This window comes from Podarcis filfolensis (genome assembly GCF_964270895.1).
Source record: "Podarcis filfolensis genome assembly, chromosome: 13".
NCBI lineage: Eukaryota > Metazoa > Chordata > Lepidosauria > Squamata > Lacertidae > Podarcis > Podarcis filfolensis.
In genome coordinates, this window is record NC_139615.1 from 7,285,881 (window position 1) to 7,307,754 (window position 21,874).

The window sequence follows — 21,874 nt, forward strand, 5'->3', positions numbered from 1 at the left end:
AACCACTGCTACACAGGCTTGCGGCATCATAACAAAGCAAGGCCTACAACTCTGCCACAGAGGTTGTTTAACATTTCTTCATTATAAACATATATGCAGAGCTTTGTCACTGAGTCAAAAATATCCCCCATTATTACTTTGCAACCAAAGCGTGTTCTCCTTCATGGACAGTCCAAAGTTGGGGGCGGGCTAATTGATCGTTGGCCACTGATGTGATTGGGGCTTCCCTTATTGTTGGGATGAAGTTAATGTTGCCATTTGTTGATTGACAGCCAGAAATGCTAAAACTCCTTGCACGAGGCTAGGGCTTACTCTTTTCGCCTGTGCATCGGATTGCCTGTCCCCCCCTCCCTAGAATTAGGGTTGTTCGCTTTGACCTTGCTATGCCTGTCATGGGGTCGTCTGCTCTTGGGGCAGGGGCCCGGTAGGAATTTTGTCCATCTAGCTGATTGGCTGGGGCCATTTGGTTTTTGCCTACTGCGTAGCAAATCGTCACAACTTGTAAGGTTGCGGTTAGGCATTGGTTTATGGTTTGGTTAGTTGAGGAGTATGGATTGGCTGTGCCTGCCCCTCTAATGCTGCTGCTGCAAGGGATTTCGTTAAAGGAATCAGGAGCTAACTATTGCTTGTCCACTCTGTCAAGGGGGCTCGGGCCATATCAATGAGCTCCTGGTTGCATTTGGGGAGGGCTGAGGGCAGGTTCCCTGCTCCGACGCTACCCCCAAGTGTATTCCCCTATTCTGACTTCATGCGGAATGTCAGTCTGTCCCCCATGGTGGGGGCAGATAGTCACAACCAATGCCTAAGCAACCACTCACCTTTTTTGTATTTTAATAAAGTTGTGGCCAAAATTATGCCAAAAACCTTAAACAAAAATTCTGTGTGATGCGTGAGTTATTGGGGTGGCCCTGGGGACCTCGACACGCAATGGGAGTTGCATGTGTTTTAAGTGCTCTGTGGTGTTCTGTAGTAGCAGTCTTCTGCCTTCCAGATGTTGCTGGATTGCAACTCCTATCACCCTTCTCATGCTGGCTTGGGATGATGGAAAATGCCAGTCAGTAAAGAGAGGGCTGTGGGGTTTTATTTGGAAGTCTCTGATGGGATTAAAAAACCCCACATGTTTTAAAACCAGCTTTCTTCAACCTGGTGCCATCCAGTTGGTTTTGGCACCTGTGGAAAGTATGGAAACTTCCTGGTAGTTGTGACTATAAGGAATGATATCCCTTAAATAGTAACTAATTGGCACTTGGCATAATACAATCTTCCTTTGGGGCATTTTTGAGGGCTCAAAGGACAGTGATTGCCACCACTGCATCGGTGGGACTAGAAACTGAGAAATGCAAAGAGTGATAGCAGAGAAATGCCCAAGCTAAGTTTGTTTCCTGAAGCTGAATACAGTGGTACCTTGGGTTAAGTACTTAATTCATTCCGTAGGGCCGTTCTTAACCTGAAACTGTTCTTAACCTGAAGCACCACTTTAGCTAATGGGGCCTCCTCCTGCTGCTGTGCCGCCGGAGCACAATTTCTGTTCTTATCCTGAAGCAAAGTTCTTAACCCGAAGCACTATTTCTGGGTTAGCGGAGTCTGTAACCTGAAGCGTATGTAACCTGAAGTGTATGTAACTCGAGGTACCACTGTATTATAGTTTTACTCCCTTTGCATTGTCCCAAATGATCACCAAGTGTTCTGCAGGTGAGGGCCGCCTGTAGAGACAATGTTATTTGGAGATTCATTCCATACAATATAAAAATGGGACATTTGTGAGGTCGTATCTACCCTTTGGACTTTCTTTCCATTACATATTATGACAGGCCACCCAAGGGCTTTCTTCTTTCAATAAGCCTTTTAAGTAGAAAGGTTTATCCCAGGCTTCATGTGTGTTGGAAATGTCCCATCAGGTGAAACAAATCGTGGGTTTGTTTTCTTTTTGCATTACAACAGGAGCCTGTCAAGGCTTCATCCCAGTAGTAAAAGTGGCATAAATTTACAAAACAAGAGCAGTGAAGGCTTTTAAAAACATCTTTCTCTCCTCTAGTATCTGGCTTCCTCTGAGTCATGGATGAGCCTGAAGGGCCAAAGGGGTTTAGGGAAAAGGTGAGCTTTGAGAAAGCCTTTGAAGGAACAGATAGAAGTGGCTCTGTGTAGGAGTCCAGGCAATCCAAGATGTAAGTAAAGGGGGAGGATGTCATTGAAATTCTACTCAATATGATCCAGAGCAGAACTCCGACGTATAGTTAGCAGAGTAAAGCCTTAAACACGTTGTAGGATTCACAAAAAATAGACCAGAGACGATGAATATTTCATCCAGCAGAGCTTTACTACTACTGAAGGCAAATGAGCATAATGGTCACAAATCCAATACTTTCAGGCTTGGCACTGACCATAAGAAATCCAGCTGCAGCAAACATGACTTAAACTTACAATAACTTACAATAAGTCTAAGCCTTAACACTAAACACATATACAGAACCCCATACTGTACTAGGAGAAAAAGAGATGCAAAGTGAAAGTGAAACCTAGGCTCCTTCTGGTCTATTTTTATAGTCAGCATGACCTTGACAGAAAGAGATAAGAGAACCAGTTTAAGCCAACTATACTCAGCTATACTGAGCCCGGCTTTGGCAGGGGAGGGCGGGATATAAATAAATTTTTTATTATTATTATTATTATTATTATTATTATTATTATTATTATTATTATTCTCTGAAGGTATAACCCAAACATCATGAACCTTCTGCTTGCTTCTTTCACACAGAGAAGCTTCCAGAACCCTCTTGAATTAATTAGAATAGGAAAGATCTCTACACATCAGATCAACACTTTCTGCACTTAGAAATGCAAACTGGCAGAGGAAACTGTGGTCCTCCAGAGGTTGTTGGACTACAAAACCCATCATCCTCGACCATTTGTTATTTTGGCTGTTACTGCTGGTCCAACAAAAACCTGGAGTCTTTAGGTTCCTCTGCCACTGATTTTATGGGAATGAAGGACAACAGGCAGAATTTTCAAAAGAGGATGAAATTCCTTCCCGAAAGTATGTGAAGGAGGAACAAAAACAAACAAAAACCTTCAGAAGACGATTTTCTTTATTTGTGTTTTTATTATTGTCTAGTAAATATATTTATGACCACAAAACATGCAATACAGTATATGAAAATAGCAGAAATGTCCTCAGTGCTAGTCGCGGGTCTCATGAAAAACACAGTAGTGGTAGGTGGGTCATAAAATTGGTTTGTTTAAGTATATGGAAAGAGTTATAGGATGTTTATTTACTGTACATAAGTGGATCTGACTATAATAGATCAGAGACTCTCATGGCTTCCTGAGGCTGGAAGCCTGCTAGTGAAGCAGGGACATTGGATGAACAGGCACAGCATAGGATTTCACATGGGGTGGAGAGGAGGCCTGAAGCTCTGAAATGGGGAGGTTGCAGTGGAAGTAAGGAGTGAAGGTACTCAGTGTAGCTCAAGACACTAAGGCTGAAGTCCTATGCACCCTGACAAGTTCATCCCATTGAATTCAGTAGGATTTACTTCTAAGTCGACATGCCAAAGCACCTTTCTCAAGGCCTGTGTGTCTGCCTTCATGCTTAACAATCGCAGGTCAGGTGGGAGAACTGGTTCCGCTCTCCTTGACTGTGGAAATCAGATATCTAGGGAGTGCAGTGCTCTAGGCTTTAGCAAAATTGCCTCTCTCACACGACAAGTCCCTGAGTGGACAGGGCTTCATATCTACTTGCCAGGGAAGAACTTGGGCTGTTACAGAGAAACTTAAGGTGTTTATACTGGAGATGGAGTCCTGTCTCCAGCCTGTGACTTCTTCTTTGCATCTCCCAAGGAGTAGGGCAAGCTCCCAGGAAGATGCTTCTAGGCCACTCGTTGGATCACATTCTTATAGTCAGGGCCTGGTGGCTGCTTCTTCAGCTGCAGCATCCTAGAGAAGAGCCATTTTACCTGTGGGAAAGAGTGAGGGTGGGGATAAAGAAAGACGTAGAACAGACATGAGCATGGAAGAATAATAATATGCAAGTTCTATTTGTTATTAGTGACCAATCAGATGCCCCCGTTGGAAGCCTCAAAGCAGGACTTGAAGGTGCTATACTCACAAGTTGTTCTAGGAGGCATGCTGCCTTAACAATGGAAGTAAAACATTGTCCTTGTGGGTATTAGTCGGTCTTAACCTTATCCATTAGTTTGTCTAACCCTCTTTTAAAGCTTTCCAAGCTGAATGGCCAACATTGCCTCTTGTGGGAGCAAATTCCATCGTTTAACTATGAAGGACTACGTCCTTTCGGCAATGTATAATAAAATCTTTCCTTGTCATCTTTTCCCCATCCTCCGATTCCTCAACTTGTCTTGCCAACCAACAAGTCAAATCTTTTTCTTCATCCATCCTTCCACTGTTTGACACAGTGTAAAGGTATATGCTAAGTCCTCCACAGAACCATTCACTAATTTACGATAAACAGTACAAATATTTCAGCCTTATCCTAGGACCCTTGTTCGTACAGGACCACCTCTTCTGGTATGCCCCACGGAGGACCTTAAGGTCCACAAATAACAAGACTTTGGAGGTCCCGAGCTGCAAGGTGGTTAGATTGGTCTCAACTAGGGCCAGGGCCTTTTCAGTATTGGCCCCGACTTGGTGGAACACTCTTTCACAGAGACCAGGGCCCTGTGGGATTTGACATCTTTCTGCAGGGCCTGCAAGACGGAGCTGTTCCGCCTGGCCCTTATGTTTCCCTCCCCTTATGGTTTTGATTTATGGGCTACTACTAAAATGAGGCTGCATTTTAAATTGTATTTTAACCCGTATTTTACCCCTTAATTTAATTAACTTTCCCCCCCATTACGTTTTATTGTAATTTTATTGGTGTTAGCCACCCTGAGCCTGGTTCTGGCCGGGGAGGGCTGGGTATAAATAAAAAAATATATTATTTATTATTATTATTTTGTCTCCCCCCCGCCATCTCTGCAGTGTTTATGTAAGATGCAAGTGTAGATATGTCATATTGCTTCTCCTGTACTCACTTTGAACAGTGTCACGGTGGCGCTATAGCAAACACTGAGGATGAAGAGAAGGAAGAAAACAAAGATGGTCACCCACAAGTTGTCTAGTTCCTCCTTTTTCTCATCACTATAATCACCATCTGCTGACACAGTTGTCTCTGTGAGGGGAGAAAGAGACGTCATTTCCAGTGTTCAACATAAAATATCCAATAACTTCAGCCGTTCCTTCACCCACCACTCATATTTCTACGCTTTGTCATCAACCCATGCTGCAAGAATCCGAAGGCATCTGTTCCTAAATTTGCCTGTCATTGTAGTAATTGCAATTGCAGGTAGGGATGTAGGAAACCCACATGGTAGGAATTCTGTCACGGTGCAATTCCACTATGACAATTCCTTACTTAAAGCCAGGCTATGGGTTGCCATTTAAAAATTCACATTGCCCAGTGGATTCTATCTGCTACCATTTGTCCTGCCCTTAATGATATAAATGATAGAATCATGGGTTCTGTACTACTACTATTACTATTACTATTATTCCTCCTTTTTCTTCCAGTCTAACATAGACTACGAAATCCATTATACACACCATTATACACATCTATGGCCTCTATAACAATTAATATTATCTAAATTTTGCAATAGTGGCTTGGTGTAGGATCTTTGGGAACCCTCTCTGTTCTCCCTGTGCAATGTTTGTGCCTAGTCCTACAGAGTAACTTCACTCTGTTGGGAGAGCTCTCTCTCTCTCCCTCTCCCTTTCCTGGCACTCTGCCTAAAGGACCAGTTCATCCAATTCTTATCAGCTTGTTTCTGATAAACTTGTCATGCAATGTGGTCTAGAAAGGCCACACAGTGAGCTTCATGGTTGAGGAGGGATTTGAATCTGGAGTTCTAAGCACCAAACCGAATGTTCACCAGTACGCTAAACAGACCACCTGCTAACATTGAAGCAAGGAGTAACCAGGGAGTAGGTGTGGGAAGGAAGTTGGTATGTGTTCATTTCATATGTCGAGGGCTGAGGCCGCACCCTGGCAGCATAACTAGACTAATACCTGCTCCTGCTTAAATATGGGGTCTCTTCTAATTCTGCTTGGCAGGGGGTTGGACTCGATGGCCCTTGTGGTCTCTTCCAACTCTATGATTCTATGATTCTATGATGAGAGAGACATTCTGGAATGTCTTCTGTTACTTTCTTCCTTTGTTTCACTGGATGCAAACACTTTTATCTAATACTGGGTTAACTGGGTTAACTTAAGTTGCCACTACCACAGTTTTTTATCTACCATCTTCAAAAGCTGTCAAGAAGTGCCAGTATGTCAAATATTTGTTCGCTCTGATGTTGGCTCTAGCCATTTATATGAATGTGCATATAAATTTGCATTTTTCTTTGCATGAGGGCTTGTGCTTGTCTCTACAGTGATACCTTGGTTCTTGAATGTAATCTGTCCCGGAAGTCCATTTGACTTCCAAAATGTTCAAAAACCAAGGCGCAGCTTCCGATTGGTGCAGGCGCCCCAGAAACAATAGCTGACAGCTGCACTGGATGTTCGGCTTCCGAAGAACGTTTGAAAACCGGAACACTTGCTTCCGGGTTTTTGGCGTTTGGGCGCTGATTTGTTCATCAACTAAGCCATTCGAGAACCAATGTTCCACTGTACATTCATTGCTGTCCTTTGCTTGTGGCAGTGATTTCTTCCATCTATTCTATTGAACTCCTGCCTGCTCACTTCTCCATCCTTCCAGTGTTATCAGCAGGGAAATTCTTACACAAGCTGAGAGAAAAATGTGAGTCTTGCAGCATAACTAGAGCAGGAGCAGTTGAGTGGAGACCTTGGCACTTGTAGTTTCCAAAAGCAGGAATGTCTGGGCTCAAGTGTGCTTGGACAGTTGATTTTCTTCCGTCATTGATTTTCAAGATCATCATCCAAAATGTGAAACTTTGAGTCAGCTCATCATTTTTTGTGTTTGATTGGGTAGTTATGAGGGGATCTCTTTGGAGAACATATCCCCACTCTGCAACTTTGGGCACTGCCATGCACACCATGCAAACTCCTTCCCTAACATTTCTCTCTCATATCCTCACCTGACAAAGTACAGTGGTACCTTGGTTGTTGGAGCTTTCTGCAGTCAATCGGGAGCCATGGAAGCCACGTCAGACGTTCAGCTTCCGAAAAATGTTCGCAAACTGGAACACTCACTTCCAGGTTTGCAGCGTTCGGGAGCCGATTTGTTTGGGAGCCAAGCCGTTCAACAACCAAGGTACCACTGTATGACTAATCCATTCATGTGGCCTGAATATTTTGTGAATCTTTCATGGCTCCTCATCCATCTGATCTATGAACCCATCTGTCCAGGCTTGGCTCAGCTTGCTCGCTCATCTCAGTCATATTTAGAGTCAAACTAGGTTTATTATCACTGTTACTGTTATTATTATATTAATTTATTTATATCACGCCTTTTCCCCAGGCCAGGTCTCAAGGCAACTTGCACAATTTGAAAAAACATCAATAAATCACAATGTTAGGTTAAATGTGTTATTTGAATTTGACATATTTCTGTTTTTAAGTAGTTGATAGCCACTTTGAGGGGCAAGTTTTGTTAAGGACCCTGGTGCAAAGGGAAGTAATTTTATATGCAGTCCTGATGAACGTAATCATTCCTTGTGGTTGTAATTTGCCATAAGCTTCTATAGATACCATGGTAGGGGGTTGTGAAGGAGGAAACTTCTTTTTGTGCACCACAGCCCCCCCCCCCAATGCCTCACTCAACAAGGAATCACTTCTAGCTTGGCCCTCAGAAATTATTCACTGTTTTTCAGGCAATGCAGGTGTTGTGCATTCTCTGCTCTCTCACTGAAATACACAACAATCCAGACAATGTGAATTGATGGGGGAGGGAGGGTATATGTTTCAATGGTGAGTGTGCATGTCTGTTGCACCAGACAACAGCTGACTATTTTCTGGCCCTATGAGTACTTTGCTGCTGCTCTCCATTGAGCTAATTTCCCACAGGATGCTTTGTATACACCTGTGCTTCCACCTCCATCCAGATAAGCTCTGTACCTGCTGTTGGACTGAGGTTCTAGCTCTGAGGTAGAGAGTGTACTTTGCATCAGTTGCACTCAATACTAGTCCTTCTCAGAGCAGACCTGTTTTAATTAATGGCCCTAAGTCATATTCATTAATCCCAATGGGTCTGCTCTGAGCATGTGAACAGGCGCAACCTTGATGAAGGATCTTGTCTAAGCACGTCCAACAGTGGCCGGTCCGGTGCCACATGAAGACCTTCACCCTCCACTGTCAGTTTGTCTTCAGCAATTGGCATTCAGAGGCACAGTGCCTCTGAAAAGGAGGATTTCAAATAGTGATCACAGCCAACAACTGCAATGAGATCTATGCCTTTGTCTCAGCGTCTCTTAACTCCTTCTATAAGAAGATTTAAGGGGAGCTCGAAGAGCTTGTCAGAGTGACAAGCATTAGGCTGAGAAGGAGGGCAAATGAGGCTCAATAAAAGTCAGCTTCCCACATCTTGTAAGATATTTCCTGATTTGGGGAAGATGGAGAAAGGGAAGGGCAATGCAAAATAATTTCTCACTGATCTTCTAATATGGGCAGATCTCTCCATATTATGTGTATATTTTCATATCAAGAAGGCAAAATTAGCAGACGAGGCTTTGGCTATATTTTTGGGTGAATGTTTCAGATTTAAAATTATCATTATCATTACTATTGGTATATGTTTAAAAATGCATTTAGCTCTTGTTTCTCTACAATCATGTCCGCCATTCCCCAGCCTTTTTATTTTATTTTCACTCCCTTGTTTTATATATATGGGTTCATGTTTTTCCCACGCATGCTGCAATGTATCTAAATCTGTCGATTCTGTATGAGCTATTTCAGCCTTGTTAGCATCTTGGACCTGCTTTATTTTCTGCTCCCCTTGCTCTATTGGTGCTTCATCTTTGCTTGTTTATACTGTCCTTTACAGCCTCTTTTCCTGCTGTATATTATATATCAGCTTCTAATACACAGAAAACTGAGTTATAATACTGTTTCTGGGCCTGCAGTGAACACGGCAGCCTCTGCCATGATTGGATGGTTTGAACAATAATTCCAATCAGGAACTGATGGGGCAGTTGAGGCCGGGGCAAAGCTACTGATGGTGATGGTGGTGATGGGGTTGAGGGGGATCTGTAACAGAATCTTTGTGGGAGAGACGGGTACATAAATATTCCTCTTTAATGTTACAACAGCCTCTTTGTTATTTTCAGCACCAGACGTTAAAAGGAGAGCAGCTTCCTGTGTGTGGACATGTGTAGATGGAAGTCAGGGTGGAGCAAATGACAGGATGCTGGACTTGAGTCCGGTGGAATGCGACCCAGATTCAAATCACCACTTAACTAGATGAAGCTCACTGAGTGTCTTTGGACCAAATCATTCTCACTTCTGGGACATAGCAAGGGCCTGTTGTGAGAAGTAAAACTACACATATACTGACCTTTGCAACCTCCCTGCTCCCCATGGCATAGCTCTGATAATGGCGAATACATTTTGCTTCCAATATCATGAAGACCCCCCTTAATCCATTCTCTCCTTGCATTCCAGAACCCACCCCACCCCACCCCAGTCATCGATTCCCCTGCAAATGACCACAACATGGGATATATCTGAGTTGGTTCTCTTTTTATTCATGGAAATTATTTACATAGGGTTTATCTAACAATGCTAGAGAAAAAATCTGGGAGAGGCTGAAGAGGTTGCAATGCCGTAGGAGGGATGGTCATCATTTTTTACCCTGGGTTTTCTCCACGGTCCTCTGAGTGAACTTCATGGGGAGGGCTTCGTGGATAACCATGCAGGTGTGTGAAACTCCGTTGTTCCAGTCAGCGAATGGGATTTTCATGTGGCTGTATAGAAAGTAGGAGTCGTTCTTGTTGTCCTTTATGACTGGCGTGTTGACATGATGGTCTTCAGGCATGGCATTGTGATTCCTCAGCCACTGGATAGAAACTTCTTTTGGGGTGAATCCTGTGACCAGGCAGGTGAGGGTCAGCATTGCTGGCTGAGCGTTGATTTCCTCGTGGTGAGGGGGGTAGAGGAACACTCCGGGAGGGGTTCTCGTGCCTTTTTGAGAGGAGGGGGCGAAATGTGTGAGAGAAACGGAGGAAGCCACAATTATTAACATTAAGCCAAATTAGTGAATGCAATGTTGAGAATGAGGGTCTTGTAGGGAAAGACTGTGATTTTGTTGTCTTGAACATAGGTACTCCAGACAGGGTCATTGCAGACTGTCCACACACACTTCATAGCAGCAGCATGTTCCCAATAATTACCCTAACTGGCCAATTATATTATCTGAACTACATGAGATAGCAGTGATTTAAGATTTCAACAGCCCTGCTTCCCAATATATATACGGATATCATGCAGCACACAGAATCCCAGCCTCTACTGAGAAGTTATTGGTATGCTCAAGTTCCTGCAGGGGCGGGGGTCGAAAGGCAAGCATAGTTTAAAATCTTGCAATGCTCATGCAGCAACCTCTGCACAGCAGATACCCAGGTAGCTCCACAATGTGTGAACCGGGCCATCAGGGAAAGGGCATGAAGAACTGCTTTCAACAGAACCGGCTCAATCTTTCATCTAGGTTCAATCAATGCTGGAGAAACAATATCAATAGAGTGGAGATGGCAATAGTCTTATGGGAATGAAAATTGTTATGTGAGAGTCACTGACCCCTGTGGGGGACGCACCCTTCCCTCCCCTTGGTCCAAGAGTTGCCTTCTAATAAAAAAAAAAAATGCATTGCAGGTCTTTCAAGTACCATAAAAACCTGTGAGCAAAGGGGAATGGTTTTCCAGACCTCCTTTGCCACTGCAAAGTGTGTTTCCAGTGTGAATTGCAGATGAGCCAAGTGGTGTTGTGTGTTTTCAAGCACTATAAAAACCTGTGAGCAGAGACAAGTGTAGAATGATTGTGCAAACCTGCACAATAGCCCCACCAGACTGTGTGAAATTGCAAAGTGTGTCCGCAGTGTAAATTGCAGATGAGCCAAGTGGTGCTGTGTGTTTAAGTATTCTCTTTCCTGCTGGAACACAAGGACACCAGCCCCATGATGGGAGACCGACTCTGTTTCCCCCCTTACCTGTTGTCTTGGCAATGGTCTTAGTGATGGGAGCAGTCAAGCCTGGATATTCCACGTTGCAGGTGAATTTCTCACCCTGCAGCCATGTTGTGACAGGGAGGGAGCTGGTAGCAGTGAACCTTCCATTACGTTCTTCTTTCACTTCCAGTAGTTCTGGGCTCACGGGTCCAGAATCCGCTCGTGACCAGGTGACTTTCAGCCCATCTGCGTTTTCCAGATTCTCCACCACACAAGTGAGCTTGGGGTCATTGTTTACGTACAGGTCTTGTGGCGTTGGGGGTATGATGTGCACATTAATGCCGCTGGAAGGGCATTCAGCATTATCTGGAGACGCAAACTTCATGTTAGTTCTCTAACCAACCCCCACTTCTCTGCTGTTTCAGCGGCTTGCCTGCACCTCTCAACAAGTACACTCCTTGCGGCAGTGTAGAAATGGAAAACAACAACACTATCAGTAAGGTCAATTAATGGGCCTTAATTGAAAGCAGCTATATATACACAAATTAGAGAGGAGGCTGTTTTGAAATTATTATCACATGCATGAGAGGACCCTCAGTAACCTCAAAGCAGTTGTCCTCTTCACCCCTGCATTCCAGTCCATGCCCACCAAAACAGAGGAAAACACAAGTGCCTGCTCAGTCAACCTTTCCTACCTTCACATATCTTCGCTTTGCTTTTCACTTTGGTTTGGGTTTCTTCGTGGAACACCTGGCAGTAGTAGCTATTCCCAGCCTGCCAGTCTTCTTGGCTGACGTTGACTGTGCTTGTGGTGCTGAAGGTGTATCCGTGGGCATCTTTCCTGGGCTGCTCAGTGAATGAAGCCAGGAGCCCAGCTTGCCCACCCACCAGCCATTCCACTGTCAGCATTTTGGGGTAAAAGCTAGAGATCACACACATCAGCTCAATGGTGGCATCACTGGATCTGGGTTTGCAGGAGGAATGGAGCAGGCGGACTTCTGGGGCCACTGGAGGTAGTGCAATAGAGCCTGGAAGGGTATAATTCATGAGAGGTAGGGGATGGGTGAAATTGTCAGTTTCGGTTTCCTCTTAGTTTCTTATTCTCCCAGTTCTCCACATCAGTTTGCAACTATTTTAAAAAACAAGGTCTTACTCATGTGCATTTTAATCCAAATTTCTCCTAACATACAAACTTTTGTATGCAATTTTGCATAACATAAACATTTTTGCTAAGCAGTGCTCTCAATATGATGGATTTTTACGTTATTCATATCATATATTGGTTTGGGGGCACAATTCCCCCTACTTGATGCATTTTTGTACATACTACTTGGCTGGAGAACTGCTTTGCAAAATCCAGAGAAGGACAGATTTGATAGGATGCCACTTGTCTACTTGTCTACCACTCAGCGTAAGCCCTGAGACCCAAACAGAGGAATCCGCTTAGTTAGAAGACTGGAGGGTAAGTGGCCACTAGTTCGTCTGCCACTGACATCTTTTGGTTCTCCTATTACTATTCTTCCCTCCTTTTGATATCATGATCCCAATGTTTTGAACACTCACTCAGAAATGCACTGTTTTCCTACTTTGTATCCCTATTCAAAGCTTGCCTCCCCCCTGTAGCTATCATGCTTTGCCTTGCCTGCTTCAGCACAAAGGATAGCACAGGGTGATCAATCCTAGCCATTCCTTCCATCATTACAAGCGATTGGGCCTCAGGCTATCCACCCCCACCCCCATTTCTTAATTCACTCCACTGCTTCTGCAGCTTGACAACTCATATAAGATATTAAAGGTGGGGGTCATGAATGCCCACGGCAACAAACACTGTGTGTACACTACTAATATGTGTAACTTTGTTCCCAGAATAAAGCAGCAAAAACAGAATTTAAAAATAAATAGCCACGAATCATTGTAAATTCAACACTCAAACCTTGAAATGTATTCAAAAAACTTGCCTCTGGGTGTTTCTCCAACTTGCCCCTGACTTCTGAACCTGCTTTTTCCTTACCCCACGTCTGGTACTGAATGAGCAATTCCAAGCTTTCTCTCTCTGTCCCCCAACCCCCACATTTCAGTTGTAAGCCATGTTGGGCAGAGACCATTTCTTGTGCTGCCTGCTTAATGTGCCTTGGTACCAGACAATAAAGTAAAGGTAAAGGGACCCCTGACCACTAGGTTCAGTCGTGACCGACTCTGGGGTTGCGGCACTCATCTCGCTTTACTGGCCGAGGGAGCCGGCATACAGCTTCCAGGTCATGTGGCCAGCATGACTAAGCCGCTTCTAGCGAACCAGAGCAGCACACGGAAACGCCGTTTACCTTCTTGCTGGAGCGGTACCTATTTATCTACTTGCACTTTGAGGTGCTTTCGAACTGCTAGGTTGGCAGGAGCTGGGACCGAGCAACAGGAGCTCACCCCATTGCTGGGATTTGAACCACTGACCTTCTGATCGGCAAGTCCTAGGCTCTGTGGTTTAACCCACAGTGCCACCCGCGTCCCTTACCAGACAATAGCGTCACCCAAAAATATTGCATCTATTCCCCAACTCTCTCCACCAAAGTATTTCGCTTTCCTTTCTTTCACCATATTGAGTGTCCATTTGAGGGTCAAAAAGAAAGCAGATAACAATGGCCCAGCCAGACTCACGCTCAATCTCCTTGGTGATTTCAGAGCTGGTAGCTGCATGGGCGACTTTGCATTCAATCTTCTCTGATTCCCAGGTGCTGGTTGGGATGGTGAGCTGGCTGGTGAGAGTGTAGAGGCCACTGGATGAATCTAATAGTGCAGGGAAGGTTCGGATGCCGCTGGAGATGGCTCCTGAATTCCATTGCACTGTGACTGGTTCAGGAAAGTAGCCAGAGACCAGACAACCTATGGAGACCTGGGAGGCGGTAGAGGAGTCTTGGCTACAGGGAGGCAATGGGAAGACCGTTGGGGCTGTGGCACTTGCTGCAATGAAAGAGAAAGACATGTTGAGTATACGCTGTCCAGCCAATGTGGATGCTTGTGTGTTCCTGCAATACAGGGGGTTGGAATAGATGCCCCTTGGGGGTCCCTTCCAATTCTACTTTTCTATGATTCCATCAGCTGAGTGTGGGTTACAGGATCTCATCATCTCATTTGAGGTAGATTCTCGGGAGTGCCCAAGTTCATGGAGAGTTCTGCCGTTGTCAACCATTTCCAGTCCTGGCTGGATTTAAGAATGCTGCAGGACTGATCTCTGCTATTTGTTAGAGGAAAAGACAAGGAGATATATGTTGTGCTGATGTATCACTTTCAAGCTGATTTTCTCAGCTATAAATGTTCTTTTAAAATAAGCTTAGGATTCTGAATTCTTTGCAGAATACATGCAGCCCTGTTTTAACACCCACTGACAGACCGTTTCTCTCTGAGTTTTCCTAATACTTGACTTATGTCATTCAGCTGCAATTGCGCTGTTATTCAGTGAATAATTAATTTCAACTTTTTGGCCTTAAGTTTGTCAGTTATCTAAACATGCAGGAGACATTTGCATTTTGCATTCTACATTGATTAAAAAAGAGAGAGAGATGTGAGCGAATCTTACAGCCATGAGAAGGCAACACCCATTCATGGCCAAGGGGAAGGAATGCTGGAGTATGTAGTTTGGGAAAAGCAATCAGAAGAAAGGGTGTAGTTTTGGCCTTGCTGTCCCTGCATCTGGCTTATGCCTAAAGGAAACAGGAAGTTGGCAGGAAAAGGTGGAAAGCCATGGTAGCCTGAGTGCCACATTCTGCTGCAACCAACCTTCTTGGGCCTCGTGCCATTGACAGGCAGAGCCAAAGGCAAAAGCAAAAGCAACACAGGTGAGCAGAGCAACAGATGCAGTTCATACCTTGGTACATTCTACCTGTAGAAAAGTCAGAGGATTCCAATGCACACATCCCCCCATTTCCCCATCCAAGTAAGCAAAAGCCATGATCACAATTCATATTCCAACCAGGCAAAAAAATCATTCAAGAAATGGTACAGGGTAGGTCTGAGGACGGTTGAGGTGTGGAGCCTTAGGCCAAGATGGTGCTGTTGGACTTCTGCTTGGTGAGAAAAACTTCAGCAGCTTGAAGATTTCCTGCCACAGTGGGAAAAGCATTAGCTGTGGAGCTACCCCCCCTTTTTTTTGCCTGGGTGTTACTTCTGAACCAAGGTAACAACCACTTCTCTTTGGTGGCTGATGTACCACTCACCTGAGACCAAGTCGTTAGATTTAAGCCCCTTTCACCTAACCGAAACCAGTGGGGTGAAGAAATCAAGATTTGGATCCTGGCTCAAGATCTGCAGCTGCAGTCCTGAATGCACTTGCCTAGGAACACAGTCACACCCACACCATCCACTTAAAGTGATCTTACATCACCTTAAAAGTCATGGCTTCCCCCAAAGAATGCTGGGAAGTGTAGTTCTCTGAGGGGTCTCCTAACGGCTCCCAGCACCCTTAACAAACTACAGTGCCCAGGCTTATTTAGGGGAAGCCATGAAACAGTGGGACGAAAGTGCTTTAAATGTATGGTGTGAATGTGTCATAGCTTCCTTGAACATTGATAGACTTATATCTTGAGCTAGTGCATGTTTCTCACTCTCTCGGGTGGCATTTTTGGCTGGCATTGCCCACATCTCAAAATTCCAGGCCTCCTTTTAGTTGTGCGAGTTCTCTCACTTCCTCTTTGTTCAGCACCAGCTGCAGGTTGCAGGTGTCCTTTTTAGTGCCCCCTCACATACAAATTTGACTGAAACTGGGTAAGGGGACAATCAAAAAGCAGCGGTCAACAGAAGAAGAAAAAATGGAAAGGCAAGCAAACTGTGATTAGAGACTATTTGAACATCATCAGCTGGCAGTAATAATATGAAGGTGAAGCCAAATCAGTTTGTACAGCCAATTGCAACTTGTTTGGCGTTCTAAGTGTGTAAGATCAACTATTCTATGGGATATCAGCAGCTGGTGGTTTACAGGCCCAACCTACTCCACAAATGACAAAACATTGACCTGATAATTTCCTCCTACTGGATAAAGTGGATGTTCAACTATTCAGCTTATGAGTAATAATAATAATAATAATAATAATAATAATAATAATAATATCTAGCCTGAAGAAACCACGAGATTTTATGCCATGGTGGTCAGCATTATTATGACCAGTAGAGATCTAAAGAATCTCTGGATTCTTTGAGCTGGACCACTGCTATGCTCTGCTGAATTTTGTACGAAGAAGAGGCTGAGGCCCCAAGTCTGCCTGAAAAAAGACAAAAGGCCTCCCCCCTTAACCTCATGTATGTGTGGACAGACTGACAAGTCTAAAGGTTAGGGATTTACTTTGAGTCAGCCTCTGACTGTTGCACGCAGAGTAATTTTGCCCTGATGGAGACCTAAAGCCGCAAACGATTTTGTATTACTTCCTATGGTTGCTGTCACATATTTGGGGCATTTTGTTTTAATCACTGCAGCCTGACACACACACACATTCAGCAAAGGAAGGTTTTCTTCTTGCTCTTTTCCAATGCCATGAATATTTTCCCCTGCTAAATACGTGCACATTAGGCTGCTGTTAAAGGCATAGGAGCACGTGCAGGAAAAACGAGGTGGCAACCCTATATCCCAGCCATTCTGGTGTGGTTCCTTTCCCTGGCCAAGTCCCTTGAGCCTTTAATGTATCCCCAACAGGCAGAAGTTCAGCAGGTGCAGGAGTGGAGAGGGAGTGGTGGGGACAGCTTCACTGCTTGATTTTCTGCCTGCTAGACTACTGTTAAAAGCATGGAAGCTCTGCAAGAAAAAAGCGGCCAGTCTGCCCCACTGTGTTACCTGCAAGTGCACTCTGCTAACCCAATCTGATAAAACCTCAACTCACACCACTACCTCCTTCCCCAGTATGTCATAGTTTCCTTCCAAAATGGGGATAGAATTAGAATAGTCAATAGTTGTTTTTTCTTGCTTTCTACCAAGCCATTGGCAATAGCTTTATACAGAATGCTTATTTCCACATTCCTGACAATTTCTGCACTGAGCTGGCAAAGGTGAGGCTGTCCCTCCTGGTCCATATAGAACCCTAGACAGAATATGGTGGCTAGGGCTACCAACTCTCTAACCTATCCAGTCCATTCCAGCTTCCTGAAATCCATTTGCTCTAAAATCCACCACACTTCCAAAGCTAGCAACAAGTCCCCCAAAGCTTGGCTGCATCTGCTTCCCACTTAGTAACCCCGGAATCTTCATTTGAAAAATCCTGGTCTTCATTACACATCTATTTTCCCTTCCTCAGCCAGAGCTAAGAACGAAACCTGGGAGTCCTAGCTCTTGCTGACTCCAGCTTGCAACCACTAGACACCACTCTCCTTCTAATGCTGAGACTCCATGCTTGTTTTAAGCCGTTGTGCTCCTTTCCCATCTCCCAGGAGCATGAGGTTCCCCAGAGCTGCATTTCTCAGGTACACCAGATCCCACTTTCCTCCTTCTCTGAAGCACTCAATTACACTACCCTCCTGTGGCCAGGTACAGAGCCCAGAACGTTGTCTTTCAGTGGGTCTCCTGAAACTCTTCCTGAAAATTGCAATACATCCCCCTGCTAGGAGTTTTGCCAAGCCTCCTGTCCTAACCAGCTCAACCCACTCATCAATAGCAGCCCACTGCAGAGAGAGGCTCCTGCCTGCTTCAGCCCTTGAAATCCAGCAAAGCTAAGAGATCTTTTTGCTCCAAAGAACACTTTCTGAGCAGGGAGCAGAATTTCGTCTCCTCAAAGCTGCTTGCTTCCTAACCCTCCTGTTCCTTTGCTGTGCTTGCTGCTTCAGACCTCTAATATAAACCCCCAAAGCTGCGCACCATACATAGCTCCAGTATCAGGCATTGGGCAGGCATTCAGGTAGCCCTGTGGCTCCCCACTCCAGCTTCCTTAACTTTGCAGTCTGATGGCTTCCCTGTAGCCAGATGCTCAACTGGGAGGCAAGCAGGTTCCCAGCTGAGCATCTTCTTTGGAGCAGGTTTAGACAGCCTCCTTGATACAATACAGCTTCTTGCTGCTCCAGTAGGAATCGGGGGATCTCCAGCCTGAGCTTCAGGTCTGGGACAGATCTTTTCACATAATATCTCTTTTTTCGCCCAGCCCTCATGAAGCCTGCTGCTCATCTGAATAGTGTGGAATCTCCCAATTAAGCATCGGGCTTGGACCAGACTTTTACAGCATTTCTAGCTATCTAGCAGCTTCCTTAAAGCTTTCTACATCTTAGGGCTCAGGAACCTGTCATTCTAAGCTGCTAGCACTCATCCAGTTCCCCCTGCCCTGGCTGCTCCCTGTGAGCTTCCTTGAGGCTCAGGAAGGTTATGAGTCTTTAACATGGGCTTGAAGTTAATTCCTTGCTTCGTAACACCTTATCTGAAACGTGCTGTGGATCTGGGAGGCCAAGAGCCTCACATTGGAGCATCAGACTTGGAGCAAGCTCACAAGTAGCTCTTCTTCCCCTTGGCAGACTGAATCCTGCTGCTCATTGCTGGAGGGAGGTATCAGAAATCTCCCAGTGAAGTATCTGCCTTTTAGCCACCTTCCTTGCCAGAGGATGCCTAACGTTCTTCTGGTAAGTCAGGAAGCTCCCAGAGGGTGTTAGGTTAGAGCAAGCAGCCCTGTTGTATCCTGCCATCTTCCTTGAAGTCTGCTGATTGTCTGATAGTATCTCCCAGCACAGCATCAGGTTTGGGGTTTTCTGCCATTCAGGCAGCCTCCCTCCTGGCTGCCCCACACCAGCATTTGTGAATAATAAGCTAGGTGCTCAGACATCTCCAAACTGTGCATCAGGCTTGGGGAAGCATCTGGACAGCCCCTTGGCTGCTCCCCATCAGCTTCTGTGACTCAGCTAGCACTCAGTTAGGTGGTCAAGAATCTTCCAGCTGAGCATCGGGCTTGGGGCAAGCATCTGGGCAGCCTGCCTACCTGACTGCTCCCTACCAGCTTTTCTGGGTCTTAGCATGCAGCTAGGAGGTCAGAAATATCTCAGCCGAGCATTAGGCTCACAGCAGAGGCAGCCTCCCTGGCTGCTCCCCAGGACCCAGAATCCTAACACTGTGGGCTGGCTTCAGCTTTGCTACTTGCTCCAGGGTTAGCTTCCTTGAATCCTGGTTCTGAACTAGGTATGAGACAATGTCCCCGTTGAACATTAGGTGAGAAAGAGCTCACATTCCCCTCCAGGGTTCATGGAGTGCACTGCTTGTCCAGGAAGCCAGGAATCTCACAGCTGAGCAAGCTTGTTTTAGCTTAGTATTCAGCTGGGTGCCAAGGATCTCCTAGCTGAGGATCAGGCATGGGGCAGGCTTTCAGATAGGCTTATGGGAAGCTGGTGGGAAGTGAGCTATCTCTCCTGCTTTGGCAGCAGCTGTCTACCAAAAGAGCCTTAGGTTTGGAGCAAGCTTTCAAGTACTGCCTTCCCCAGCTTGAATCCTGCTGCTGATCTGTGAGGTCAAAAATTTCACAGCTGAGCATCTGGCTGGGGTAGATGTCAGTCCCCCACTGCCACCTTATCAGTTTCCTTGAAGACCAACCTTCAACTAGAAAGTCAAGGAACTGCTAGCTGGCCATCACATCTGAACAAGCTTTCAGGTTGTCCTCTTGTTCCCCAGCTACTTTCTTGAAGCCCAACACTCCTCTGGGAGCCCAGAAGTTCCCAGTTCAGCATCAGGCTTTAGCTAGACTGCTGGGTAGCCCCCTTGCCCTCCTCCAGCTTCCTAGCATAAACCATAGCTTGGAGGCAAGAAGCAGCTTGGCAGGTAGCCCAGCTGGGACATAGCTGAGTAGCAAGCTTGGGAAGAGTTAGCAAGGAGCCCTGGGGCTTTTCTCACTTACCTTCTTTAGACCTCTCCCTTGGCTGAGTGGTGGGAAGCTTTCAAGCTGAACATGATGCATGGTGAAGGTTCATGTGCCTATTTTCCTTCCTCTCAGCTGTTGCTGTTGCTCTGGCCTGGTATCAGAACATAGGAAGCTCAGTATTGCCTACACTAACTGATGGCAGCAGTGGCTCTCTAAGGTTGCAGGTGGGCTTCTCCCCCAGCCCAGAAGGTCCCCAGGAATTGATCCTGGGACCTTCCTCTTACAGAGCAGATGTTCTACCACTGAGCTTCAGTCTTTCCCATTTGGCTCCGATAACAGGAGTTGAAGTGGAGCTTCTGGAAGGTTGACCAGTCGCTCTTTATCCTTGAAGTTCTCAGCTCCAAGAGTCAACTGAATGCTGGACTATAGGGAAGCTGGTGGAATACAGCAAGGCTACCTTGCAGCCTTCTCCAAGCCTCATATTCAGCAGCTCCAAGCCCCATCTACTCCCCCAGCCTCCCTTACATAAAGATGCTCAGTTGGAAGATGGTAGCAAGGAAGACTTGCATCAGCTAGGAAGCCCAAGAATCAACAGGAGACCCTTGAGTACAGGAGAAAAATGCTTCTCCCCTTCTCAGGCATTGTATCCTTCACTTGCTTCCTGGAAAGTCTAGGACATCCCAAGGAGTCCCTTTTCCTTTGGGGTATCTATGTTTCTATCTTTTCAAGATCCATAACATTAAGAACAAACCCTCTTTTACTTACCGATCCCAAGGCTGGAGTTGATTGAAGCAACCAGACCTCTGCTGAACGACCCGCCGTCTGTTTCTGTTTGGGACTATTTTCTGTTGCAATGAGGCCTTCGGAGTTTTCCCCTAACCATGCTCTTATGAAGTGCCTTAAAAAAGAACATTGCACGTTAGTGACGTCCTGAGAGTTGGCGTGAAGGTGTGAAAAAACATCATGAGTTTTAAGTTCAAGGGATATAATTGGGGGCAGCCAGAACTTCCCCCTTTTTTCTGACCTTCTCATAACCCCAAAATTCCATTGTCGAGAAAAACAGGGCTAGATGAAATACAGAATTGCTGTGAATCTGGCCTTCCAAAACTCAAAACATGTGCTGATACTCACCTACTTCCCTCCTAATTAATTAGTTAATTCAACTTAACAGCCCTTGTTTGTTTGCTTGTTTTGTCCAGGGTGATGTATAAAATCAAAATTATATAAAGATATTAAGCGTTACAGAGTTAAATAAACTGAGGCTGCAATCCTATATGGACTTTGCAGGGGCTTCGGTCTACGGCTATTCCCTTTGCTCACCACAATCACCACTGGCTTCCCAGCCCCATTGAATTCAGTGGGGATTACTTCTGAGTAGACATATAAAGGCTTGCACTGTCAATCCCAGTGAACTTTCGTGATGACATTGTTGTTGGTGAAGCTTACTACCAAGTGTAACAATGGCACTGTCAAATAGGCTCATTCAGGCTTGAGTGCCAAACTAGGCCTTCACCTCATATATTGCTATTAACCATTTTCATATCACATTTCATTCCTGCAAATGGTTTTGGATTCCTACTTTGTGCAGCTGTCAGATAGATTAAATTGTGAGGCCAATGTGGGCACTATCTGGTGCAGTCCACTTGCTTGTGCAATGGAAGTGCATTTCTGCAACGGGACCTGCACTTTCTCTTCTTTGCCCCTCCAACAACCCCTATGCCTTCTCAAATTCGCTCTAGAGCAGTGGTTTCTAAAACTTTTTTCTCTGGGCCACACTTTCAGAATAAAAATTGGCTCATGCCACACATCCCCCCCCCATTGATAAGCAATACACTGGAAAACAAAAAGAAACAACTCATAGCAGGGCTTGTTTTATAACATAGAACACAACTGCTTTATAATATGATCATGGGACACCCAGAAAGTATAAAACGATGCAGCTACCTAAGAACACGAATCATT

At 45.2% G+C, this 21,874-nt stretch overlaps 1 gene segment (V, D, J or C); it reads right to left on the reverse strand.

Annotated features, from left to right (window-relative positions):
- Positions 1 to 9,679: 9,679 nt before the first annotated feature.
- LOC310747175 (immunoglobulin heavy constant mu-like) lies at positions 9,680 to 20,737 on the reverse strand. The segment is given in 5 exons: positions 20,678 to 20,737; positions 13,764 to 14,066; positions 11,810 to 12,142; positions 11,157 to 11,480; positions 9,680 to 10,135 (listed from the first exon to the last, which is right to left on the reverse strand).
- Between the last annotated feature and the right edge of the window lie 1,137 nt (positions 20,738 to 21,874).